At 40.9% G+C, this 19,596-nt stretch overlaps 1 long non-coding RNA gene across 1 annotated transcript; it reads right to left on the bottom strand.

The window, feature by feature from the left end:
* Positions 1–1,531: 1,531 nt before the first annotated feature.
* Positions 1,532–2,126, bottom strand: LOC131236172 (uncharacterized). Its single transcript, XR_009166598.1, has 3 exons — positions 1,924–2,126; positions 1,750–1,790; positions 1,532–1,658 (listed from the first exon to the last, which is right to left on the bottom strand). It is a non-coding gene; the product is annotated as an uncharacterized LOC131236172 (long non-coding RNA).
* Positions 2,127–19,596: the final 17,470 nt, after the last annotated feature.

Here is a 19,596-nt window from a genome sequence, read left to right as displayed (position 1 = left end):
TAAGGAGTTAAGATTAGGATTAGGTGTAGGTTCAAGTTTAGGTTTTGGTTTAGGTTAAGGGTATGGTCCCTGCAAAGCAAATACAAATATAAATACGGCCATCCGACATAAATGCCAGGCCCTTCCAATGCTGTCCGTAAAAAATGGACAGCTTCATCATGGTCATAATAGCGGTTCCCTCTTTCCAGGGAACCCCGCTCTTCCGAATAGCTCCGACGCACATCCGGGTCTGCTCCATTAATTTCGAGCAAATACATAAACACGGCCAATCCAAATGGACAGGACCATCCAACGCTGACCATAGGAAATGGACAGCTTCATCATGGTCATAACAGCGGTTCCCACCTTCCAGGGACCCCCGCTCATCCGGATAGCTCCGACGCACATCCGGGTCTGCTCCATTAATTTCGAGCAAATTTAATGGAGCAAATACGTAACCACTTGGTCCCAAATACTTACTTTATAAAAGAAAATCTCTCCTGTTTTCTCAAATTTTCTATTTCGATCTTTTTTAGCTCAAATCCATGTCAATGCATGAGAATCATACATAAACATGGATTTTAAGCAAAATACATGAGAGAAATTACAACATAGATATCATGCACACGATATCACATAATGTACTGTTTAATGAACTACACATGTGCATTCTTGACCAGAGACGTACCAGATGCTTGAATTTGAAATATGCAGCTCCAACCCTCCCACATGCAACATCCACCTGAAAGAATGCGCATAACTGTCATGCTGGAGTAATCAATATAGGAATGTACAAGTAAAACTATAAAACCAGAGATACTCACTGCATTTTCAAGATCTCCTCCATAGTTGACAATTCATTCTAAAGCCCTTCTCCCTCCTCCTTTACCCGGGCTTGGGACCGACAATGCAAGGAGTTGCATTGGCGGAGTTAAAAAAGAGCTTAGGCTCCATTTGGTTTTCAAACAAAAATGTTTTTATAAATACTAATGTGATGACCAAATGGAGCCTAAGACTATAAATACGTTCAAATATAGAGTACAAAATTCATTCAATATTAAAAGAAATAAAAAAAACAAGTGCCAAATTAGTTCAAAATGCACACAACAAGTTTAAAATGAGTTCAAAATGCACACAACACATGTTCAATTATACAGTACCAAATTTACTGCATTTGGGCTTCTTAAAATGCACACAACACATGTTCAGCGTATGCATTTGCATATCAGCAATAATATCCAATTCAACATCATCATCACCTTAGCAATAATATCCAATTCAACGATGTAGTTTATTGTTGGAGTATAAAAACATATAAATGTTGCTGGGGAAATGTCACATGGACCATAGAATATATCACAAAATAAAAAGGTGGGACTGCTCACCTTTACTTGAAGTTCCTTCATTGGATGAGGTGTCAGCAAAGCTCGGATTGTGGTAACAATAGGCCCTTAAAATGGAAGAAGGGAATATATGTAAGGCTCTAGAAGCATTGTACAATACTTTTTCTTTCAAGAAAAGGAAAGAGAAAGAAGGGATTTTGTAGTTCTTACCATTTGGGTAATCCTCTTATAGCACTAGTGCCCATGGACAACAAGTAGTCGCTCCAGAAACCAGAACTGAGCATTAGAGAAGTCACTAGGTGGTTGTTCTTGGCATTGTCATGGCCTCGGATTGATCTCAACATGCAAAAGAGAGTTAGCTCTTGGATTATTTTGTGTGTATTAACGTTGTATGTAAAATAAAATGGAAGATAATTACACAACTCACCTTAACGCCCTTTTCCCTCCTCCCTTACCCGGGCTTGGGACCTGCAATGCAAGAAGTTGCATTGGCGGAGTTAAAAAATGGCTTAAGCTCCATTTGGTTTGAGAAAAAATTATATTCATAAAGATTGATGTGATGACCAAATGGAGCCTAAGACTTATATGCAAATTTACTCACCAATCAACACAGGTTGGAATCGTCGAGCTAATGCTTTGTCCTTTTCAAAATGCATCCTGTGTTCATAAATAGAACCCGAAGGTTCCTGATGTGTGCCGCCCTGCAATTGGATGAGCTCAAGTGTATTGTGCAAATTTCAAAACAGAGTAATGCGTGTCTATAACTGTGGACCCACCTCTCATAATTGTGAACTTTAATGTGAGTAAACATTGGTTGATGGTCAAAACTGGCTGATCGATGATCATATCTAGACTACAGTAAATAGAGCTACCATAAATAAAACAAAAGAGATTAAATGAGTTTAGATGTGCCCTCTATGATTACACTAGGATAAAAATAAACCGTTTAAATGTGTCTAACTCAATTCAAAAGTCTGAAACCATTTAGTTCCAAATACTTAATAAAAAATCCTCCCATTTAGTCATCATCCATTTCTGTCTACAACCTACAAAAAATAACAAAAATAAATCAATTAGTATTCAAGATCACATACAATAAGTTCTACTGCTTAAATAAAATAAAATAAATAAGTAGGCTGCTCTAATCATAAATTGGCACACAGGTGTATGCCAAATGTGGATTGTTGCATCCAATAACAACTGAATATTTGTTTGGAGAAGTAAAAATGTACCTTTGACACTCAAAGAATGAGAGAAACAAAGAACTATTGAAATTCATATGTATGGGAAAATGATAGGAACACAATGCTATTGAACTTTTACCTTGAGGACTACTTTGCACATGCTTCTTGCCTCTTTGAAGAATATTTCCTTAACACTAAATATTCTTTTATAACAGGTTTTATTTCATAATGAATTATGAAGCTTAGGCATTCTTGACAGCTGCACATGATGCATGTCCTGAAATTTTGGAAGGAAGTATCATAGAACTATCATTTTTGTCAATGATAATCAGATGATTAGGATCATTCAACACAAACAATTTTTGAAAAGGGATGGAACAACAAGAACTCATAACATATATCACACAAAATCAAGAAACTAAATACAGTGAAAGAAGAAAAAAAAAAAAAAAACCAAACAAAACAAAACTTGGAACGTCAATGGCCCTGGTTTGAGATGGGCTAGCAACATCATATTAAATTGTGATGAATGTTTGTTCAACTCAGGCTGGCATTATCCAATCTGAACCTAACTAGAGGACCCTTTCAAATCAGATTGCTTGATCTCAACCATCATGGCCAACAATAATGGTTGAGAGAACAATATAACTTTCCACGATTAATTGACAAAGGGCACAAATTGAAGAGGGTTAGGATTTCAATCTGGGAGATTTCAAGAGTATCCACTATGTACAATAGGACCATTATATCAATGGTTCTGATAACTGAACCATGGACCCACATGCATGAAATCATATATGTCAGCAAACACATAGTATGTGTTTACTAATGAGCAGGATCCTATAGTTCCACTATGTAATTAAAACCACCGGTTCATCATATTGAGGAAAGCGAAAAGAGTAAACAACCAAGCTCTGCCATGGTGACACCAAGTGGAAAAAAAGAGATGTGCACCAGTTCACGTGCACGTACCCATGGCACATGGGTTTGCATGTACATGGGCTGGCCTGTACATGCTTTCTGGCTTAGAGAAGCCCAAACAACATCGCATTGATCTTCAAAATTCCGGTGGCCCCATTCCAGTTTCAGCAGACCGAGGAATTCAAAAAAAAATAAAAATAAATAACAACAGTGCATCGCAAACGGCTAATGCTACTCGAAGTCTTTAATAGAATGGTGAAATAATGTTATGAGGGTAAGAATGTAGGCCTCATACGTTCATCTACCAAGAAAATTTACAATGACACACAACCTAAGTAAAACCTAGATTGTAACTACTCAGTGATAGTTTGAGCTGGAGTCACAGCTACAACTAGTGTTACTTGTCCAAGGTCAATTCATAAAGATCCATTTACTTGGATTTGCAGTTAAATAAGCTTAACAAATTTCAGCTGGACCAGCCATCTGATCAGCTGCATATGTTACATAAGTCAGAAAAGTCATCTCAGAGTTTAGTAGCATTGAGGGCCTGAAATAATGAGGGGAAAAAAAGGTTAGGCATTCAACACAACTTTTTAACCACAATAGAAATTGGAATGGATAAATTCCCAAAGACTAAACCCGTACGTGCAAGTATTCAGTGGGCCTTACCATTTGGACAGTTCGGACTTGAGTTACAGGCCGTGTGTATGCTAAGGGAGCCTCACCCATATCCTAGCTATAGTGCATATGGCTTTTCTGTGCCAAAACCCTTTCCTCAAATATGTAACAAACACAATCAAAATCTCAACCTTGGTGCAAAAATAGCATTTGTTCTCCCTGAGATTGTCAGTACAAAAATTCTGAATCCTCTTCCTATTGTACAATGCATTTTCAAACATTGGTCCCAATGAAATTGATGTGGTAAGATTGGAAAGAACTTAAACTTATGAATGAAGGATGAATATGTACTAGTTATGAGGTTCAAATCCTTCACTAATGTGCCAGGAATTAGCTTCAATCAACTCAGGATCAACAACAATGATAAACAATGGCAATTAGAAGGATATATACATAGAATTGCTTCATGCCATTCACAGTACCACCTTTCTATCCTTATCACTTTATACACCTCTTCTGACATTTGATGTGTATCTGGCAGATTCCCTTATATTAGATGGAGTGGACGTAACAGGGTATCCTGTCTTTAATGATCCAAAGGTTTAGTAATTTTCCCCTGCATCTTTGACTAGCAAGCATCCCTAATTTGTTTCCACTAAGATATTACACTCCACGAAAGCAGGTTCTAAATTTCACACTTGGATGAGAAAAGATCTAAAAGCAACTGTTAGTTTGTTAGGGATATCAAAGGGTCCGACCTGGACATTTTATAAGTGGTCTCTGCAATCTTTCGCATCAAAACCCTAGATCTGAAAAACCATTACAGGATATAGAGCATTTTATCAGAGATCTATAGGAAGATATCGACCATTCTTTTCAAGATATCTACACCATATATCACACATGAACCCTAGATCTGTCGAGAATAGAGCATTTTATCAGCGATCCATAAAGAGATCGATCATTTCTTTCAAGAGATCTACACCATATATCACATACGAAACCTAAATCTAGCAAGAAATCAAGGAAAATCAAAATAAAAGGGAAGAAAATGCAGAGATCTAATGAAAAAGATCTCAGATCTGAGGTAAACTCACTGACCTGGATGCCATGCTCAAGGCAGTACAACTCCCAGCAGGCATTGTCGACCTAGATACCGGCCTGACCGATGTGGATCAAGATGCACTCTCTCATTTTCTGAGGTGGAATAAACCGAGAGAGAGAGAGAGAGAGAGAGAGAGAGAGAGAGAGAGGATTAGGGAGATGGAGCAGAGATCGGGAGAGAAATAGGGTTAGGGAACAGACAGGGAGAGAGAAAGAAGGTTAGGGAACGGAGAGAGAGAGAGAGAGAAAGAGGAAGATTGAGGAATTTTATGGGCGCGGCTCTGTTTTGAGCGCGCGCCCATTTGGGGCGTCGATTGGTTAAGACGGACCCATAGACGGTCCTGTTAAGGGCTCCGTGGGGCCCACCATGATGCATTTGGTTTATCCATTCCGTCTATTAATTTTTATAAATATTTTTACTTCATTATCTCAAATTTAAAGTAGATTGAAGGCCCAAGTTGACCACACCATAGGAAGCACATGTGATTTAATCTCCATGTTTCCTACCGTGTGGTCCACTTAAGCCTTCGATCTACTGATTTTAGGTTTCGTCACCTAAAATAATATTTCAAAATAGATAAACTGCTTAGATAGAACACATATATTTTTTTGGGCCCCATAGAGCCCCTTACATTAGTAATGGTGTGGCAACATTTTAGCTACGGATTAAATCCATAGTAAATATAGCTACGGTTTATATCCGTAGCAAAATACTTGTGTGGTCCATAGCTTTTGCTCAATATTTTGGTAGTGGTGGTAAATTAAATATGGCGATTGGAATGATCGGGGCACAATTAATACAATCTGTATGCCTCAGATCCCACGTGTTGTGCTGCGGCTGCAACCCTTCAGCTTCTATCCTTTTGGCGAAGGACGCATGGCGACGGTTACGATTCGCAATCGGCAGAGTGAAGGAGACAGCGCCACGTGTATGCGAGGGGGCAAGGAGTTGCCTTCACCATTAATGACATTAAATGCTGAGAAGACTCCGACCTCGAAGCGTGGGTTCAGACGTATGACTCTCTTCCACGTGTCCCTTGGTGCCAGTGCCGAGTTGCTTTAGTTTCGGGAACAGCCGTTTGCAATGATGACACCAAGTAATGATGCGGTTATATAAACCCCTTCCATTCTCATTCTCACACTCCTTACGCTCTTACTTCTCATTCTCCCTACTCTTTCCTTTTGAATCGCCCTCTGCTAAAAATCGCCCTTCGTCGAAAATCGCCCTCTGCCAGAAAAAGGATTTTCATCACCGGATAAAGGGTTTCCGACCATCGGAGAAGAGATTTTGCTCAAAGGAAGCCATTAGAGTTAGAAAAATTTCTACCAAAGGAAATCGCCTGCAAAGCTGTGAGTCTTCCATCACTTTAAAGCCTTTTTCCTTGCAGCATCTCGAGCAACTCTGACGAAGTAGAAGGGGTCCAAGGAGCTGGTTCAGACTTCGAATCAGAGTCTATCGCCTCGGGACCCGGAGAGTCCAAAGGTCCTTTTGAGGCCATACCCCTTGGCACTTCGGTCCCGACCCAGGGAACCGCTAGTCAGAGGGTCAAAAGCCAAGGCAAGAGACCAAAGAGGGCTCTTAGAGATCCCGCGGGGGCAGTTGAAGGCAGGCCCCTCGAGAGGCAGGTCAAAACTGTTAGTCCCTGGGGGCTCAATCCTGGTCAAGTCCCAGATGGCCTAGCTCCGCAAAGACTATCAAATTTTTAACTCGGTACACATCTGAGCCCCTACCCCCAAGAACCAAGCAGGCCCTACAGCTGAGAGGGAGATTGTTATCTTCATCTGTGCCCTTCAATGCGGGCTCTAATTTCCCATCCATCCATTCTTACGCGAGCTGACCACACAGCTGAGAATAGCGTCGGGGCAACTGGTTTCGAACTCCTAGAGGATCCTCGCCTCCACCTTTATTCTCTGGCATCAAGTGGGGAATCAAAGGCTGACACCAGATGAGTTCCTATTTTTTATATATGGCCAAATACGATAGGTCGAATAAGGCCTGGTGGTACTTCTCGGCTAGGCCTCCATGTGTCCCGGGTCTGGTAAGTCAACTTCCCTCTTCGAATAAAGACTGAAAAGGAAAGTGATTCTGGGCCTCGGAGAAATGGGAGGCCATTGCCTCTAAATTGCACGGACTGTGGGTCCGAGTCCCTACCAAGTTTGTCAACCTAAGTCAGACACTTCTTTTTAGTCGCACTGCATGCTCGATCCATCGTTCTGTGTTTTAACTCATACTCTGCTTCTGTTTACAGCTCAGCCGAAGGGGGGCCCCGACCTCTCTTTTCTTCAAAAGCAGCAGGTCGACCGAGCCAGAGTGCTCTCCGAGGACCAGCGTGTCTGGTTTGAACTCATCACTGGGAAGAACTTGGTGTCGTCTGGCTTCTGTAGAATCCAGCCTACTCTCTTTGTTCTGGGTAAGTGGGGTAAGGACCTTCGAAAATTGGTTTGCTGACATTCAGTCATTCAGTAGATTTTAATTGGCTGATTACCTCTTTTGGAGAGGAATGGAGGTAGGTGGCTCGAAGAGAAAGAGGCTGATAGTGCCACACCCTCCGATGGACGTATTTCTCTCATTTGAGCCGAGGACGAAGGTGATGTCAAAGAAGATGAAGACTTCTGAGGCCGAAGTTGCTCCGACTACAGTCATGACCCCCGCTGAAGCCATTCCCATTGCTGCCGCGAGCTCTGCCCCTAAAGCACGAGATCTCAAGGCCCCTGTCAGAGTCGAGCCTATCACCATCTCGACGCCATCTGCAGAAGAACCAGCCCCTGAGGTTCCGCCTTCAGCGGCTGCGGGCCTTCCTGGGGTGGAGAGAGAGGCAGTCGGGGAGACTCCTAGTACTGTCATCCCTGCATGATCCGTAGCTCACTGCCCTGCTGCTGAGGCTGAGCTCTTAGTCGGTCGCACCAACGCCCTTGTCGGATAAACCACCACGCCCAAGGCTACTGCCCAAGCTTCTGTGGCCAGTGGGGTCGGAGGAACCTCCGAGCCTACTCCAGAGACTCTGCCTCCCGGTTATTATATGACTTTGCTAAACCCATGGGCGGCCAAACATGTACCAGAGTCGAGGATAGCCGACACACTCTCCCGACGTCACGTCAACTTCATGAATGACTACGCAGCAGTCTGTTACCAGTCGCTGCCAATGATGGTGGAGGTGAAGGAGATGGAACAACTCAAGGCGGAAAAGGCTGAGTTTGTGGTGGAGAAGGCAGAGCAAGATGCATGGAGAGCCGAACTTGAGGCACAGAGGGCCAAGCTCGAGAAACTATTGGAGATTTCGACTACGGAGCAAAAGGAACTGAGAAGGGCTGCTGCCGAGGGTCGAGCGAGGGAGCTAGCACTCCAGGATGAGGTCAACTAACTCCAAGCTCTCTTGGACATGGCCGACCCAGAGGTCAAGCGTCTGCGCAAGGCTAACAAGGACCTAGAGTTTAGGGTCGCGGAGGCTGAGTCGGGGCTCAAGGTGGCGAAGGAGACACTCAAGACGGAGCAATGGCTGATTGCGAACCGGTTGGCCCAGCAGCGGATCACCCTCGAGGCCATGGCATTTGTAGACCGGGCGACACTACGAGAAGAGCTTGAGGCTCAAACAGCGTCGCAGGCTATCGCAGCCGTGGCCGAATACAAGGGGTCAATTGAGAGGGCCAAGGAGCTAGACACTGTATTATTTTGGCTATAACACTGGCTTCGATGCTTGCATCGTTGAGGTCTGAAAGCTTCTTCCGACTATCGGCCATAACGCTTTCGCTGCAGACGAGGCTGAGGATACTAAACTGGTCGTGGCAGATAAATCTCAAGTGGACCACATTACAAGAAACAATGGGATTGCACACTTACCATTGAAAAAAAAAATAATTGGAGATTACCAAGTTTTGGATCAAGATGATATTTAGATTTTCTTTCGTTAAGCTTTGTGTGACCTTATCAATAAGTTGGATGACAAATAAGCATTACAATGAGCCTTAAGAAATTTTTAATAGTGAACATTTTGTTAACATTGTTTTCCTTTGATGTGGTCCACTTGAGGTTTGAATTTGCATAATTTTTTTAACTCATGTCCCAGAATGAACTGACAAAATGAATGGACTTCGTGGACATAACAGATACATCATGATCGCCCACGGACCTTTGACACGAGCTAGGTGGCTGGTGTTGTGTCACTGGCCAAACCGCATCCCTCCGGGATATAGCAGATATGGACAGGTGCTGGAGGTTGGTGGATCCCTGAATTTGGGCCACCATAATGTATATTACTTACAACCATGCCGTCCATCTGTTTTTACATTTCGTTTTAACGCAAATCCTAAAAATTAGGTAGATCCAACTCTCAGGTGGACCATACAGTAGGAAACAGCGGTGATTGACCAATAAAAACTTCTTGTGGATCATGAAAGTTTTAGATCAGGATGATATCGGTGTAGTCCCTTCGTCCGCGTCATTATGACTTTATCAATAGATTGGACGGAATAGACATTCCAGTGGTGCCCAAGAAGTTTTTAATAGTGGGTATTCAATACCGGCATGCTGTTTCCTCTTGGATCTAATTCAGTTTTGGAACCATGTCTTAAAACAATCACACAAAATAGATGAACGGCGTGGATTTCTGAAAAACATATCGGTGGGTATCATCAGCTTCCCATGCCAATGGCTAGTGGTCAGTGCTATGTGGGCCCCACCATGATGTATGTGTTTCATCCCTGTCCATTTTTCCTGATCATTTTATGATATGATCCCAAAAATGAGTTAGATCCAAATCTCAAGTGGACCACACAGTGTTGATTGAACGCCCACAATTAAAAACTTCCTATAGGCCACGAAAGTTTTGGATCAAGATGATATTTTTTTTTTCCCTTAATCTAGGCCTCCACGACGTAATCAACATTTTGGATGTCAAATAAACATTACATTGGGCCTAGAAGGTTTTTAATGGTGGACATATAATTACTATTATTTTCCTGTGGTGTGGTCCACTTAAGTTTTAGATTTGCCTCATTTTTAGTATTAGCACCTCAAATGATATGTAAAAATGGATGGACGGCGTGGATAAAACACATACATCATTTCGGGTCCACAAAGCACCAGTGGCAGCGTCGTTAGCGAAACCGCGTACAGGGGAAGCTACTGCGAGAGAGCTTTTGCCGACGAAATCGGATTGCGTACTAGTTACTCCGTACGCTCTTATCATACTGAGTAAACTCAGTTGGGCCCACCGAGAATGTATGTGGTTTATCCACGCCGTCCGTTCTTTTTTCCAGATCATTTTATGGGTTCAAACCAAAATTGATGCATATACAAACCACAATTGGACCATACCACTGGAAAAAGTGGAAGTATTGATTTCAACCGTTGAAAACTTTCGAGGGCTCCAAGTGATGTTTATTTGTCATCCAACCTGTTCATAATATCAGAAAGACGTGGATGAAGGGAAAACACAAATATCAGCTTGATATAAAACTTCTGTTGTCCCCAAGAATATTTCAACGGCAGATGTTCAATTCACTGTTTCCGGTGGTGTGGTCCATTTGACGTTTGAATATAATCCATTTTTTGGATAAAGCCCTAAAATTATGTGTTAAAAGAGATGGACGGAGTGGATATAATGCATGAATGACACTGGGGCCCACGGAGTTTACTCAGTACGCTTACCGTACTGAGTTACTCAGTACGCAATCCGCTTCCTTTGCCGACTCCACGTTGCAGGCGATCCGCGTTCCCTTTTCGCAAACACGTAGCAGACTAGGCTACTTTTATCCTAAAAATGAAATTTCCGTACAAATCACTATGTAAATAAGGAAAGGCTTTCCAGGTAATTCGCATCTTTTTGGCAAACACAGATCAGAGACGTTATTTTTGTAATTACCATCCTTTTTTGCGAACACAATCAAAGAAGCTATTTTCACAAACCCAAACCAAATAGGCAACCACAGACGAAATTCCCGTAGAGGTGATTACAAATAAATAGAGAGGATCGTAGCAAGCACTACACCAACAAGCCTTACTACATCTCTCTCTCTCTCTCTCTCTCTCTCTCTCTCTCTCTCTCTCTCATTTATACATTTCCCACATTTCCTTTCCAACCTCTATCAAATCCCATATGGATACCAAACGGAACCAAAACGCCCAAGTGCTCATCTCGTCTGGCCCCGAAAGCAACGAACGTGATCCCAGCTTCCTCTACGTGTACTTCTTCACTACTTTCTTCCTCACATTCAACACTGTAGTTGCCGTGATTCGGGCCCAACATAGTATATTGGAGGTTGCTTTCATTCTCTCCATCTACGTATCAGTAATCTTGTTGATTTTGTGTATGCATGTTTATATCCGGTTGCCGGAGGGATCGGAGAAGGAGAGGTTGAAGATTCCTATTTGGACCCTCATGACGGTGCTCCATGTTCTATTCGCTTATCACGTTTCGACTATCCTACCGTTGGCATTAGATTTTTTGGTTTGGATCTTGGTGGGGTCCACTAGCTTAGTTAGCTTCTACTTCTTCTTCATTTACCCTATCAGTGCTAGCAATAAGAACAAGTCCGGCGTGAACCAGTCTTCATCTGTGGAGGAAGTTTAACAGCTACGTTGCAGATCTCTTGAAACTAGTCAAATAACATTTGAGCTACTACTGTTCATGTGTAGTTTCTAAGGGCATTTTAGTCACTGTTGTCTATTTATTTTCGTTATGAATGAAATCTATCACTGTAATGGAATTTTACAAGAAACTACCTAATGTAGAATTTCAATATTTCCAATTAATGCCTTTTTCAAAAAGGCTTTCAATAAGCTAAGGGCGGGTCAGGCTCGCCTAAACTTAGCTCGATCTCTGATTAAGGTGGAGCACAAGATTGAAAAAAATTGTATGAGCAATGTTTACCCTCCAAATTATTTGGTTTGGAGTGGGAATGGGTCTGATTTTTAGGCCTCATGCCTAAATTTTAATAGGTCATCTATTAGTTAAAATGGTTTTCATATAATCATCACAGTATGTGTAAGAATCAAGGTGGACGTCTCTCTTAAATGTTTCTTTTGGTGTGGTCCACTTGAGCTTTGGATATGCTTTGATTTTGGACTAGTAATTAAAATAATCTGGTAAAACAGATGGATGGAGTGGATAAGACATGTCACTTATGGAGGGCCCCACAGGGTTACTCAGTAATCAATCTGCTTCTATTCATGGCTGGGGAACGGATTAGGTGCGCCCTGGCCTCAGCCAAGACGGTGCTGCCCTTACCTGTGGGACCCATTTTGATTATCTATTCTAAATCCATGCCGTTCATCTGTTTTTTCAAACCATATTAGGGCATGATATCAAAAACCAAGCAAATCTAAATCTCAGGTTGACAATATTATAGGAAACAGTGGTTATTGAACTCCCCGCCATTGAAAACCTCCTAAGACCCATCTAATGTTTCCATATTACTTATTTGTCATCCAAGGTCACACAAACCTGGATGAAGGAAAAATAAATAAACATGAATCACCACTGTTTCCAAAGGTACGTTTCAAATTAGATTTGGATCAACTTCATTTTGAGTTCATTTCCTAAAAGGATTTAAAAACAGATGGACAGCATGAATGTAGAATAAATCCATCATGGTGAGCCCATGGCAAAGGCACGCTCCCGCATTGATGCCTCATTGTAAAAGGAAAGAGGATTGCCTACCGACAGTGCTTTATTGGTTTCATCTGATACATGTTTATCCAGATTGTCCATTAAATGAGGCCCATCATGATGTGTATAGAGCTGGGCATCAGTCCTGATCGGATCGGATTATGTTCAACTCGACTTGATTCGAAATTCTACAGGCTTGACCCGAATCCAATCCGATCCGTGCCCGGATCTGGGTCACATGATTCGGACAGATCTGATGCATGGTTTCCGTGACTCGAACAGCGTCCGAATCGGTTAGGAAAACCGAGTCGGATTGGGTAAAATTCGGATATATAAATTTAATTAAATTATTTCATTTGATGTACTCTACTTTAATCTTTAACATATCTACTTTTTGTATTCAATGGCTAAAATAATATGTAAAAATTGATGAACGGCTTAGATAAAACATACACATCAAGGTGAGCCCCACATGAATATGAAAGAACTTCCAATCTAACGTATACAACGTTTTTACTGAATCTCTGACGTGCAGTGCACGAAAACCAAACTACTTGCCTTTCACGCAAGCAGGGCTGTATAGGGTAATTTTTTAATCCAAGGGAGCAGGGTTTGTAGATCTAACCATAGGATATGTGTTATATCAAAACCGTTCATCCATTTTCTAAGCTTGTCTTAAGGCTTGAGACGAAAAATAAGAAGGACCTAACTATCGAGTGGACCACACGAATGGTTTAACTGTGAAAATCATTCTCTGCTACTATTTGTGGTGTGGGCCACATGATCTTTAGATATTATTTATTTTTTGCATAATACTCTATAATTATCTCTAAAAGTATATGAACGGTGTAGATATGATAAATACATCACTGTGGGGCCCATAACTTTGATCTCCTTTGAACCGTCCGTACAGCACGGAGCTTGAGGAGCGCCTGCAGCTCGAGAGGCCAGATGTATTACAGCTGTACGCTGTACTAGAAAGCGGAAACGGATGGGCTACTCCTCTGGTCACCGGACATCCGTCCTCTGTGGGCCCCACCATGATGTATGTGTTTCATCCATGCCCTCCATTTATTTTTATAGATCATTTGAAGTTATTAGAAAAAAATGAGGTATATTGAAATCTCAAGTGGACCACATTATAGAAAACAGTGTTGAATGAATTTTGACCATTAAAAACGTTATGTAGGCCATAAAAGTTTTTGATCAAGCTGATATTTATTTTTTCCCTTCATCTGGGTCCTCATGACTTGATCAACATATTTTATGCAATTTATGTGTTTTATCCACATCGTTCATTCATTTTTAGGAAAATTATGGTAAAAAAATAAAAAAATATATTTTATACTACTTGCTGTCTATCGGTTCGGGTCTGTTCGGTGCGGTTCGGGTATCCGGGTCGAGTCGGTCCAGACAGAGGTCACCTGACCCGAAAAAAAATCGGATCTGGAAATCACAACCCGATCAGGGCCGATCTTGACCGTCGGTTCTGTTCGAAACGGGCCGGATCGGGCCGGATCCGCCGGATCGAGTCACAAATACACACCTCTAATTTTAGGGCATGAGCCCAAAAATAAGACATCCAAATTTCAAGTGGACCACATCATTAAAAAAAAAAATAGTGATGATTTAAAGCCCATTATTAAAACTTCCTATAGCTCACTATAATATTTATTTGCCATCCAAATTGCTGATTAGGCTACAGTAACTTGGATGAAGGGAAAACACAAATATCAGCTTCATCCATAACTTTTGTGGCCCATGAAAATTTTAATGTTAAATGCTTATTTGTTTCTCTTGGTGTGGTTACATGAGATTTGGATGTCTTAGTTTTAGAATTGTGTCCTAAAATGACCTGAAAATTGATGGACAGCTTGGATTATTATTATTATTATTATTATTATTTTTAAAAAAACATAATGATAGTGGGCCCACAGATCACCGTCTAATCTTACTGGGTAATTTGCATCCCTTCCATAAAGATTGCAGGGGAACTAACTCCGACCTTAGATTTAAAATGGGTGTATTTCAAATTCAAATGGTTGCTTTTTTCGTATTTGACAACATTGATTTTGGAAGTATAAAGGGAAAACACCCAACAAAATGTTGAGATTAGTGCATAATTTAAAGGAATTTGCTTTTAATAATTTTGTTTATCTTTGAAGGGAGGAGAGTTGCACACCTAACAAAGGTGCCTTTAGGCTACTAATTCACTAGACACGTGACATGCTTGATACCCAAAATAATTTAATTATCAGTTAGAACACTAAAATCACATTAATAAAATGATTTAAACCATCTATGCGCTAGACATATAATGGACAGTTAGAAAATGTCAATGAGTCACGTGTTTGTGATCTTTGCATTTGCGGCCCACCTAAGGCTTAGAATTTCCTCTTATTTAGCCAAAGCATATTTTTTAAAAATCTTATTACAATCATCCTATATATAAAATATCATATAAATACAGTAATTTAGGATATGAAAGCTTATTTAGTTAATCAAATCTAAGTCCATTTGATATACTAAAGAATTCCAATACTCTCTAAATACAAGCTTCTAAATGAAAATTTTGAATCCCATAACATTTTAATCAAATACAAATGAAGATTTGAAATCAACTTGATTCTAATATAATTGCGGTATAAATTCTCCAAATCTAAGCTCTCAAATAGGCTTTACTGCTACCACTGGTTAAGTGCATAGAGCCATGGTGTTGTTTGTGGGAAATCCACCCAGTCCATGCGTTTTGCCTGATCTATTAGGACATGGGCTCAATGAGGCAAAGTCAAAACTGAAGTGACCAACGAGATAGAAAATTGTAAGTATTGAATGTCCACCGTTGAAATATTTGTGGAGCCACATAAGTTTTCAATCCCACTAATATTTTTGCATCTTTTATTCATCTTAATAGGAATGAACTTAAGAACGGTACGGATGGAATATTAGGGACGCGGATTGCGTCCTACCCCTGCCCGGACGGTAATCCGTCCGAGCAGGGCTCTGTGGGGCCCATAGTGATGTAAGTGTTTTATCCAAGCCGTTAATCGCTTTTCCCAGATCATTTTAAGCTATAACCCAAACACTGAGCAAGGTGCAGGGATTACTGGACCACAAAGTGGGGATTTAATGTCCACCATTAAAAACTTCTTGGGAGCCGGAGAAGTTTCGGATCAAGCTAATATTTGTTTTTTCACTTCATCCACGTATACATGACCTTATTAATAGGTTGGATGATAAAAAAAAAACATCACGGTGGCCCTTAGAAAGGTTTCAACGGTGGGACTTGGTTTTCCAATCCCAGTGCAAGGAGGTTTTCCAATCCCAGTGCAAAGAGGTTATTACAAACGAATTCTTAGGTAGAGAAGAATGCACATAAATAGAGGATTGCAGCAATCGCTACACCAACAACCTCTCTCCCTCTCATATCTATACATTCCCCTTCCTGACGTCTAACCACACATGGATCCCAAACAGAACCAAAAGGCCCAATCGCACATCTCGTCCAGCCCCGAAAGCAACGAAATCCCATACGCGACCATCTTCGCTACTTTCTTCCTCACCTTCAATACTGTAATTGCTGTTAACCGGGCCCAACACGATGTATTGGCAGTCGCTTTCATTCTCTCTATCTACGTATCAGTAATCTTGTTGTTTTTGTGCATAAACATATATGATCGATTGCCAGAGGGATCGGAGAGGGAGAGACTGAAGATTCCTATTTGGACTCTCTTAACGGTTCTTCATGTTCTATTCGCTTATCAGGTTTCGACTATTCTACCGTTGGCCTTAGTTTTGTTGGTTTGGATAATGGCGGTGTCGACCAGCTTAATTGGCTTCTACTTCTTCTTTATCTGCCCTATCACTGCTACCCATAAGAAGAGGTCCGGCGCGAACCAGTCTTCACCTGTGGAGGAAGTCTAACATTTACATTACAGACGTCTCGAGACTAGTGAACTATCGTTGCTTGTGTGAAGATCTATAGTCATTTTAGTCACGGTTTTGTACTTATTCTAGTGTTGACTAAAATTTTTGGCTGTAAGGGGTCTTTTCTAAACTACTTATTCAAATAGAATTTGCATTTGGGTTTTTTTATTATATTAAATTGGCCTTAAGGTAGGCTGATTCTACGTTACTGGCTTCCCTTTACAAAACCTTACTTGAATGGTCCTATGAGAAAAAGTGGCAAAATACCGCTGCTTGGTAGGGCTGTCAACTGGCCGGGCCTGGGTAGGTCTCCAAGTGGGATTTTGGAACTGTTTGAGGCTGGGCCGTTAGGTTAGGCCTGTTCAAAATTTTAATTTTGGCAGGCCCAGCTCTAGCCCGGCACATTGACACCCCTACTGCTTCGATATATGCACCGGTACTGCTGTTATACGGGGGAGAGCTACATAGCATAGATTTCGAGGTGGTGATGTGGATGGTTTTGTTGTTAACAGACGTCATAGATCTCATGAAATTTGACTAGCCTAAGAAAGTTTGAGTGAAAGTCCAATAACAATGTATTTTAGAACTTTCGAGAAATTCGACTAGTTGAAATGCTCTTCGACTAGCCCGAGCTCTGGTTCGACTAGTCTGAGGTTACGCAGATTGTACGGTTTGACTAGCCCGAGCTCTGGTTCAACTAGTCGGAGGTTACCCAGATTGTGCATGGATTGCGTAAATTTGAAGTAATTTTTGAATTATTTCAAGTCGATGCGAAAGTAGAGTTTCTTAATCCATAAATAGGAGTTTCTAGGGCCATTCTAAAATATGCTAAGGCTTCTTAAAATATTCTAAAGGGTTTCTAGAAGGAGTTTTAGGGTTTTAAAGGGTGTGGTAATGATGAGATTTGAGGTTGTTCGAATCGGGTAAGTCATTTTTCTTTGTAATTTATGCTTTCATAGTGGATTTCTGTTACTTTGTGGCTTAGTTTTTTTTTTCTAAAAAGGTTGTCCACGTCAAATCTTTGTGTTATCTTTTGTTTGCTTGGTGCTACTGGATTGCTATCCTAAATCCATCTCTGTGTGATTCCGCAGCCCAATCCCCAACAAGTGGTATCAGAGCAAACATTGGGACACAGATTTGAATCTGCAGGATTAACATCAATGGGAAACAGTATGTATGATAACGAGAAGTACTCAAGAAAAATTAACTTTGAGTTATGAAAGATCAAGATGATCAATTCCTTAACCAAGCAAGGTGAGGATGATGCTCTTGAGGAGTAAAAGCTGACAATGACTGATGATGATTGGAATACTCTTGATAAGAATACCTTATCCTCGATCCGTTTGTGTCTCACAGATGAGGTTCTTTACAATGTCTTAATGGAGAAAATTGCAACTGGTTTATGGGCGAAGCTAGAAGATATTTATGCTAAAAAAATTCACTGAGAATTGCCTACACTTGAAGCTACAGTTGTTCACCTTCAGATTGGTAGATGGTAGAGATATGGAAGCCCACATCAGTAATTTTAATAAACTGATTTGCAAATTGTTGGATATAAAAGAAGTGATCAAAGATGAAGATCAGACGTATATAAATGAGAGAGAAATGTAGTATGGCTTGTTGGTGCATGCTACCATCCTCTCTATCTATTGCTAATCACCTCTATAGGAATTTCGACTGTGGTTGCCTATTTGGTTTGTGTTTGTAAAAATAGCCTCTTAGATTTGTGTTCGCAAAAAGGGACAGTAATTACGTAATAGCCTCTTTGTTCTGTGTCTGCAAAAAAGATGCGAGTTGCCTGCGAAGCCTTTCCCAGTAACTTCCTGCCAAAGGAAGCTAGGTGGGGCCACATGATGTTGATGAGAAATCCACCCCATCTGTCCGTTTTTCCAGGTCATTTTAGGACATGTGCGAAAAAAACCAAGTAGATCTAAAGCTCAATTAGGCTACACAATAGAAAAAACAAAAAAGTAGGTAAACAAATACGTACGGTCGAGACTTCCTTGAGGTCCACGGTAATGTTTATATTTCATCCATACCGTTCTTAAGGTCATTCATATTGAGATGACATGAAAACAAAAAATTCTTAGCTTGATCGAAAACTTGTGCAGCCATGCCAATGCTTCAAAAGTGGACGTTCAGTATTTACTGTTGTCTATCGTGGGCCCACTTTAGTTTTGAATCTGAAAAACAGATGAACTGAATGGATTTATAACAAACATTACGGTGGGCCCACTTAGCTTTCCGTCTAAGAAAATTACTGCCAAAGGCAGCAACATGCATGTGTAAAAAGAAAAAGAAAAAGACGTCAAGGAAGATGCTGAAAAACTTCCGAGATGACTCCTCGTAATTGTCGTCTTCGAGAGCGACCTGTTGCGAACCTGACCGCACGGCTCGCTTAGATGTATTCATTGTTTAACAATGTCTTCCACCTTATTTCAGGACATGTTCTAAAAAGATGAAATATATATAAATTTCAAGTAAACCACACTGCATGAAACAGTGTTCATTAAACGCCCATAGTTAAAAACTTACTAAGGTCCACTGTGATATTTATTAACCATCTAACTTATTGATAAGCTAGTAAAACAGACCTGGATAAGAGTATAGAGAGAGAGAGGAATGCTCACCTGCGCACCATCTTACGTGAGCACTTATGAGCACCCTTGCACACATGTCATGGGCATGAAATCTGAACGGTCCACGTGATGTGGCATCCCTTGAAACCTCACAAGCTCAACTTTCATCCCTTGACAAAACTCTGGTAGACAAAGAAATAAGGAAACAATTTCCTCCCTTGATTTGTATTTCTCTTTGCTACGGTACACTGGAGTTTTGCACCAGGTTAGAAGTTGGGTTTTTGAGGTTTAAAGGGGTGCCACATCATGTGGACCCTTCAGATTCTATCCCAAC

Source organism: Magnolia sinica, unplaced genomic scaffold, assembly GCF_029962835.1.
Source record: "Magnolia sinica isolate HGM2019 unplaced genomic scaffold, MsV1 ctg256, whole genome shotgun sequence".
Classification (NCBI taxonomy): domain Eukaryota; kingdom Viridiplantae; phylum Streptophyta; class Magnoliopsida; order Magnoliales; family Magnoliaceae; genus Magnolia; species Magnolia sinica.
This window is presented reverse-complemented; position numbering and strand designations above follow the sequence as displayed.